This window comes from Lotus japonicus, chromosome 3 (genome assembly GCF_012489685.1).
Source record: "Lotus japonicus ecotype B-129 chromosome 3, LjGifu_v1.2".
In the NCBI taxonomy this organism is placed as follows: Eukaryota; Viridiplantae; Streptophyta; class Magnoliopsida; order Fabales; family Fabaceae; genus Lotus; species Lotus japonicus.
The window spans coordinates 65,470,298-65,479,037 of record NC_080043.1 but is presented as its reverse complement, the minus strand read 5'-3'; the positions used below and the strand labels follow the sequence as shown (position 1 = coordinate 65,479,037).

At 34.8% G+C, this 8,740-nt stretch overlaps 1 long non-coding RNA gene across 1 annotated transcript; it reads left to right on the top strand.

Moving 5' to 3' along the window:
* The first annotated feature begins 1,530 nt into the window (after positions 1-1,530).
* LOC130709464 (uncharacterized) lies at positions 1,531-4,002 on the top strand. The gene is made up of 3 exons (XR_009010002.1): positions 1,531-1,792; positions 2,305-2,364; positions 3,053-4,002. It is a non-coding gene; the product is annotated as an uncharacterized LOC130709464 (long non-coding RNA).
* Positions 4,003-8,740: the final 4,738 nt, after the last annotated feature.

The window sequence follows — 8,740 nt, the reverse complement described above, 5'->3', positions numbered from 1 at the left end:
ACTAAAATGTTCCGTGAACAAGGAAATGAGTAAGAACTAGGCTGAATAATAATTTGAGACAGTTAGAGCAAATATGACGTCGTTATATTATGTGTCTAGGCTAAGTATCCCTTCATAAAAGTCGATACTTGCTCCAAATTCATTTAAGTGAGAAAATATTTTGGAAGCAGCCTGCTTCAAAGTCTGACAGAGAAATTGACAAGGAAATATTCCCCGGATGAGAAAACTTCCTTCACGAAAAAGATTTTAGAACTGAAAGGATTAAGACAATGTGAACGGAAACTGTGGAAGGTTCTCCGAACACAAAATTGCTTGGCCCGGGGGTTAAGTCCTTGCGGAGGTTAAGTAAAACTTTTTCGGGTTTCCGGAATGCGAACCTTATTGATATTACAGTCGAACGTTCTAGAATAGAACATACATTCACACCAAAATACCCAGAAGGTCTTAATCCCGTGTCGATTTAGAATCTGACTTAAACAGTGTTCTAGTAGTGGGAAAGGCACCTTTTGAATACTTCAAACCTTAGTCGGGAGTGAATACAACTCGAACAAGTATTCTAAATCACTATAATCCCATAGTTACACATATATAAAATATTCTACATCATTCACTTGTTAGTTTTACCATTCACTTGTCAAAGTTCCCTTCACGCCAACACAGGCCCTAGGCGTAGGTCGGAATTTAACTAACAATATTAATTTTAAAAATGCGGGTCTTACAGTGTTCTTATAAAACTTTGTTTTTCAAACAATTATATTAGTTTTAAAAACTTTTTCATAAACGTTTGGTGCAGAGGGTAAAAGAACAGAAAAGTAAATGATACTGACACAATCGTTTTATCCTAGTTCACCCCTAGACGATAGAGCTACGTCTAGTCCTTGACTTTACCAAGATTTCACTATCCACCAAGTATCAATGACTTTTCCTAAACAAGTATTCTAAGAACTTCTCGTAACCAAGTATTCTCAGGACTTCTCCTAACCAAGTATTCTCAAGACTTCTCATAAACCAAGTATTCTCAGGATTTCTCCTTAACCAAGTATTGTCAAGGACTTTTCCTAAAACATTTTTCAAGGTTGTTTGCTTCTACAAAGTTCTCTTCTTACAAGAGTGATAGTAGAAAATTATGGGAGCAAGAACTACAAAGTATTGAATGTAAAGTTCAAAACGTTGATTGCATCGTTTATCATATTCTGAATGATAACAATTTTCAAGAGTGAAACTTTGATACGCATTCTAATCTAAATATTTTCCTTATCATTACGATGATCTACGCGTAATTTCGAGAATTTTGACTATAATATCGATATAGGGTCGAGAAGCTCGCACGGTAGTGTTTTCGGCTCGAAACGAGTCGAGTTCGACTCGTAAACGAGCCAATCACGAAATTGGAAAGCTAATGTCTGATTTTGGGGTTGAGTACTCAAATGTTGAGTGTTGGAGGGGAAGGCTAATAGGATAGGCTAATGAACCAAGACTTAAAAGGCTAGTATCATGATTGTTTTGCCAAAATTTGTGTGCATGGGAGAATGGACCAAAACCAAGAGTACAACCCTTCCTTTTTCTAAGGGAGCCGTCAATCACCTTGTCATAAGGACTTCCAACGAGATTTATGAACCAATGTGAAGGAAAGGAGAGAAATTTAGAGAGATACGTGAGAGAGAGAGTTTAGAGATAAGGTTCATCATCTTCTTCATCTTCAAGAACAAACCCTGGCACTAAATCTTCCTCAAACACCATCAAGAAGTCATCTTTACCTCTTCTACTCTTAAAAAAGGAGCTAGCATTCAAGGTGAGGATCATGGTGATGGTTTCCAAATTAAAAAATGAGCTATCTTTCTCTTCATCCTTTCTAAAAGTCGAGTTGTTGTTGTTGTTGTGCTTGTGATCTCCTTGGCTTCATGTTTGTGAAAAGTGTTTTGAAAAAGGTTGAAGCTTGATTTTAGGGCTTCAAGATCTTGTGTTTTGAACCAAATATTTCGAAAATAGAGAGCCAAGGAAGAAAACTACTCATCAAAAAACCTTTTCTTATTCAAAAGGTTGAATCTTGATGTTTCAATGTCCTCATGAAGTAAAGACTTCAAGAGATGACTTGTAAGCCTTGTTTGTCCAGCCCCCAGGGATGAAAGTTAAGTCTTTAACTCCTAAAATTATTCCAAGTGTTTTTTTTTTTTCAAAACTGAAACCGTTGAACTCTTAAAGCTAGACTAGTCCGTGAGAAGTTCTAGGCATAGTTAAGTATATATGTAAGTATGATGGGTTTCGGGTGATTAATGGTGGTATTTAATGTGTGATTGTGTTAAGGTGAGGAGCACCTAGGAAGAACTCAGATCAAAGAAGCTAAGGAGAAGGAAAACAGTAAAGGTAAGGGCACTTCGGGTCTTGGATTTTAGCGTGAATTGCATGAGACTTGTATGATGATGATGAACATGTTAAGACCTTGAATGACTAATGGAAATGAGCTTGTTATGATTTATGAAATTTGTAACCATGTTTGGAAACTAAAAGTTTAAGACTTGGACAAAAAGAAATGAATGAAGTTTGGAATGTTTAGAGGAACCTTGATCTGGCCGAGTAAGCCCTGGCAGCCTGTACTGTTTTGGGCATAACTCTTTGGATATGAGTCCAAATCGGGTGAAACCAGTTGTATTTGAAATTTAACTTAAAGTGCTTCAATATGTGTGAGTTTCATGATTTTTAGATTGCTAGTTTAGTAGAGATTTTATTTTAATTATCTTTTTTTTTTGCTGCCGAGTAAGCCCTGACAGCCCGTACTGTTTTGGGCATAACTCCTTGGGTATGAGTCCAAATCAGGTGAAGAAAATTTTATTTGAAAGCTAACTTAAAGGGCTTCAATCTCTGAAAGTTTCATGATTTCAGATTTATAATTTAATACAGTTTTCAATTTTAAATCTACCCCTTTTCTTGTCTTGTTGCTTTAAATAATATGCATGATATGCATGAGATTTATGAGTTAATTATGGTACTCTAACGTGTTTTCTGAGTGTTTACATGAAAGGCTCTGACTTTGATCTAATTACACATGAATCAGAAACACTATGCCCAAAGAGTAACCTACACAACTCATTCGCACTCTCTATGTTCAATCTGAACAGTAGAAAAGCTTCAGAAGATCTGAAGATAGTTAAGCTCTGATATGGATTCAGATCACTTGAAGTTCTGAAGACCAGACGTTCTGAAGATCCAGATGCTCTGAAGATCCAAATGCTCTGAAGGTTCAGAACATCTGATGGTCCAGAGGCTCTAAAGGTCCAGAAGTTCTGAAGGTCCAGAATCTGAGAAGTGAAGACTCTGAAGTCCAAGAGTAAGCTGGTTCTGAAGACCAAGTACTTCTCCTCTGAGTTCAGAATTAGAAGTTACAAAGGTCAGAGGATCCATGCTTCCCTCTAACTCTGATCACAAGCTTCACAAGTTACAACACAAAGGGTCGCTCTGATAAGAAGTCAACTAGGATAAAGGTCATGTCACTATCCAAAGTACAAAAGCTATTGTACTATCCTGACGACCTTACCTAAAGTGCTAAGTCACAGTAGAACCTGGAAATCTGAGATCTGCCCTCCAACGGTAGCATTTCCATGCAACGTCCAAACCCTAATCCTTGGAGTATATAAAGAGGATGAAGATTGAAAGATGACGCCTAAGAAACTTGTTCACGCTCAAGCATTATTCATATATTCCCTTAGCAATCTTTCTTCAAACTGAATTTAGTGTGTTTACTTTAGCTTTCTGAGAAGCATTTCTGTGTAAACCCACACTCTTAAACAGTTGTTTATTTGTTCCTTAAAGAGACCAAGGTTGGTTAGATCCTTGAGAAGACTAAGAGAGTGAATCTTAGTGATAGCTAAGTCAGTGTATTGTTAGTCACTTTGCAGGTTGCAAGTGCAGTTCTAACAAACTCTGATTAGTGGATTGTCTTCATTCTAAGAAGGAAGAAATCACCTTAACGGGTGGACTGGATTAGTTTGAGGGATTTATCAAGTGAACCAGGATAAATCATTGTGTGCTTTCCTCAACTCTTATCTTAGCCCTTTTATCCTTGTGTTTGAAGAGATTTGTTTAAATCTCAAGTGGGACGAGTTTTAGTTTTAAAACGCTATTCAAACCCCCTCTTTCTATCGTTTTTCATACCTTCATCTTATTCCGAAGGTTAAGTCCCCACAAGCTCTTTATGATTTCAGGCCAATTTCTTCAATTGGTTGTAATTATAAGGTGAGTTCAAAGCTGTTAGCAATCAGGTTAAGCTCTATTATTGGCAACGTGATTGACTAGCGACAGTTTGCTTTTGTGGGAAATCGTAATATGTTGATGCATGAAGCTAAGGATAAGAAACGGCCTAGTATCCTCTTAAAGGTTGATTTCAAAAAAGCTTATGACTCTGTGGAGTGGGGGTTCTTGGAATACATGATGGGGATAATGAATTTCAGTTAGCTTATGAATCTGTTATGAAAATGTTTTTATTTTATTTTAACTTGACATTCTCGCTCCTACGTAACCCCCGATGGAATAGAGAACACAAATCTGCATAGTTCTTAAATTTCTAAACGAAAAGACTTGATTATCTTGAAGATTGTTTATTTAAAAAAAAATGATTCGAACCACCATGACGACATGCTGATTCATAAGCGCTTATTTATTTTTAAAAGTGTTTCGAAGTTCGAACCACCATGACAACATGCTGAACTATTTCTTCATACAATTTGCTTGAACTTATAATTAATAATAAATTATTTTTTGCATTATTTCTTGGCAGTTTAGGACTGCGAAAGACATAGGTTTTTATTTTTTACTATATAGCTCTTGTAATTTTAACCTAAGTATGGTGGAATACAAATGACTCGCTAAGGGTGTGGTTCTCAAAATTCATGGATAAGGGTTAAAAAAATTAAAAACCAAATATAAACAAAAATGATTAAACACATTGCACAACATGGACAGTCATTAACTCAATTAAGTCAATTGTGAAGCTTCATCTTTTTTTCTTGTTTAATCAACTATTTTTTAATGTTAAATAAGTTTCTAATTTTTTTGTTACTATCTAAATTTTTATGATTTTTGAACCGTGACCGGGGAAATCTTTATTCAAATCGGGAATTTACATCGTCTTAGGTCAAATTTTCTCACTTAGTATACACAATTCGATTATGAAACCTTATTAGGTGTAAGCATATAGAACTTTAAATTCTTAAATCAATTGTTAATTTTTTTAATTTTAGATACTTTACCCGTTAACAAACCCCAAAAAGTTCGCACAAAACAAAACACACAATGAAGATCAACAAAAACATACATATATTTATTATTTAACTATCCATATGTCATGAAGCATAATATAGATTTTTATTTAAATATATGGAAGATATCATATAGCTTGCAATTAATTTAATAATTAATGATTAATACGGCTAAACGAAGTGAGTTCTATTGTGTGTGTCCAACTCTGTTCATAGACAATCACTAGGTAATTGTGAGAGGTTGAGCCATCGGTGGCAGCAAGTGTGAGGCGGTAGTTTAGGCCTGACACCACTTGAGAGTCTCCCTTGATAACCCTTTCCAGCTTGAGATTTTCACCAGTATGCTTATTGTGCTCAGTGATGGCAAATTGTGCAATCTCCCTCACGTGGGGGGCATTGATGTCCTTGATGGGACTGTAACCACCAACAAACTGCGCAAATGTCGAGGTAAACGAAATAAGAAGAAGAACAAAAACACACACCAATTTCATGGTGACCACTAAGGCAATTGTTCTCTCACTATCTCAATTTTCCTTTGCTGAGTTTTTCTGTTACGCTTTATGGAGCGCGAATGAAGGTGGTGGGACTTAGGTTTCAATTTATAGCAAAAGAAGTATCAACAAGAAGTATCAAAATTCATAAGAATTAAACTTAGAAATTAATATATTAAATATTATAATAATTAATAAAAAGGCTATTATTTATATTAGTAGTTACTAATTAATATTATTAATAATTTAAACTTCAAGTAAATTTAAAGTTTTATTATTTGACTTTTTTCCTCGAGTTATGATTAATAATTAAAATTTAATTTTAAATATGAGAAATAAAAAAAATCACAATTAGTTACTATATAATGAATATTTTAAACAGTAATAAATAAATAGTTAATATTGTAATTAATTTGAGTTAATTTTTATTTTTCTTATTAATGTCATTATTATTTTATTATTTTTTTCTCAATTTGTGATTAATAAATAACATTTAAATATTTCTAATATTAGTTAATATAATTAATGTTATTAAACACAATTTAATATTTTAATTAATGTAAAGGTAAAGTCAAATCAAATTATTATTATTTAAATATTTTTCTAAAGTATTAAATTTCAATAATATTAAAATTTAATTTTAATTATGAGAAGTTGAAATATTTTACAATTAGTAACGTATGTAATGAATAATATTAATAACTAATAACTAATTAATATTTTTTAATGTGAATCAACTTTCATTTTATTGTTATATATTATCATTATTATTTTTAATTTATTTTCTCAAGTTGTGATCCCTTAATAACTTCAGTTTTTTTAGTGAATTATTGATATTAGTCCCTGAATTAAATTTTCACGTATCTGAGTACCTTAACTTGTTGGCACTTGAGGTTTTGATCCTTCGAGCCATTTTAGTGATTATGTTTCTTAGGGACATATTGATTTTCGTTGGTGTGTATTTTTTTTTAACTGATCTCTTGAAAATAAAGATCCTCCACTAAAAAAAAATTATTTCATCATAACAGATTACCGTTACTTATTCTCCATCATCTTCATCCCAAATAAAATAAAATAACACAAGAAAGAGGGATTTGAATTGTGTTTATAGCACCCCGCCTTTCAGAGGTCATAATTAGTAACCTGCTAAAGAAAATATGGAATGATTTCCCAAAATGATTTATAAATACGGGTGTATTTTTTTTCTTTCTTTGCAAAACATTTCCAAAACTTGACATGTACATATCTGCCCGAAAATCCATACATTCAGCCTTGACAAGACAAGCACCCGAAGGTAACAACGAATGTCCATATCATAAAATTACAATAAAATAATGTCTGGTTCGACAGCTGAACCTAAAATGCAACGACTCTATAAGTCCGATATACTCCCTACGACTTTCACACCGGAGAATCGCAGGAAAGCAATGCATTAGAACCTACCCAAAATCAAAATAACTTATACAAATAACCCTACAAGCTTCACTACCCAAGGCTCTAGCCTTACATCTAACACCACTTTCACAATCTTCGGTTGATGCATTAATCCAATCTTCACCACTTTCACAATCTTCGGTTGATCCACCAATCCTGTCTTCCTGTCAATTAGTGCAATCATCGGGTAAATAACCAAATTCGTCCCTGAAAGTGTCTGCCGCCTTCAACTTCGTCCCTAAACTTTCAAAATGACATCCGTGGTCCCTGAATGTGGCAAATCTCCCTCATCAGCAGTACCTCGGTTAAAAGACGTTGACGTCGTTAACGGAAGTGTGACTTGGAATTTTTTTTTGTCAAAATTGAAGCTTGTGTGGCATTTGACTAGTAGGAAAGTTTTAAAATCTTCAATTTAGTCCCTGAATCTGAAAAAAATTCTCTCTACCCCATCTTCCTTTTCCTCTCCCCACCACCATCACCCTCTCTCCATCTCCATCTTCTTCATCCTTCTTCTTCTGACCCTCATCCCCTCCCTCTCATGCTCTCCCTCACCCCAACCCTTTTTCCCTTTCAAAAACCAAAATCCTTCAACCCAAAGTTAAGACAAATTTTAGAAGGACATGAACTTAACAAGTTCGGGTTAATAATAGCAGACTAAAATTTCTTATCAAAACAAATGAAATGGTGAAGCCTTCACCATTTAGAAAGTAAATTGATAATTATTCACCAAAAAAGCACATATCTATTCCTCGTCAATGGGATAAACTTAACAACTATCTACAATCAGAATAACATCATCTCCCTTCCACTAGAATCAAGTATGATAGTCTCGCTCTAAAACTTAATTCTGCTACAAAGATGGTTTTATGTCATAATAATGCAGTTACTTTTCATACCCATCACACACTTGTTTTGAATTTTTCAAACCCGAAAAATAACATCTTCAACTTCACCCAAAATTCATTATCTTCACATTCAGCAAAATTCTTGAATCCGGGAACCCACCCCACCCCAGCAAACAGAGCCACCACAAAATCCAGTAACCCACCCCCACCACCACCAAACCCAACGACTCAGAAACCCCCACCCCCCACCCTTTGAACCAACCCACCACAACATGAGAAAGTAGATGTGGAACTCCCTGCCATTCACACCACATAGATCTGAATAGATGAGAGAAAGCCCAACCCCCAGACCATCAAACAATTTGAATCATAGATCTAAACCTCCACCTGAAAACCCAGCGTTCCAAGACCCTCGAGAGAGTCCTCGCCAAGCCATTGCAATTCGTCGACCCCCTTTGCTGCTCGCACCACCATGAAATTAAGGTTCTTTAAGATTTTGATTTTGTTGGAGATCTTGATTTGCAAGCAATGCTTTGATCTTCAGATAGTTTTGGTTTTGTTGGTTTTGGGTGGTGGCTTTGCTGAAACAACAACCCATTTGGATATTGAAGTTGTTTTTTTATTTATTTTTTAATTTTCTGGGTTCACAAGCCACGTCAGCTCTGGCTTAAAAAAAAGGCCATGTCACACTTCCGTTAACGGTCGTGAGCTTTTTTTA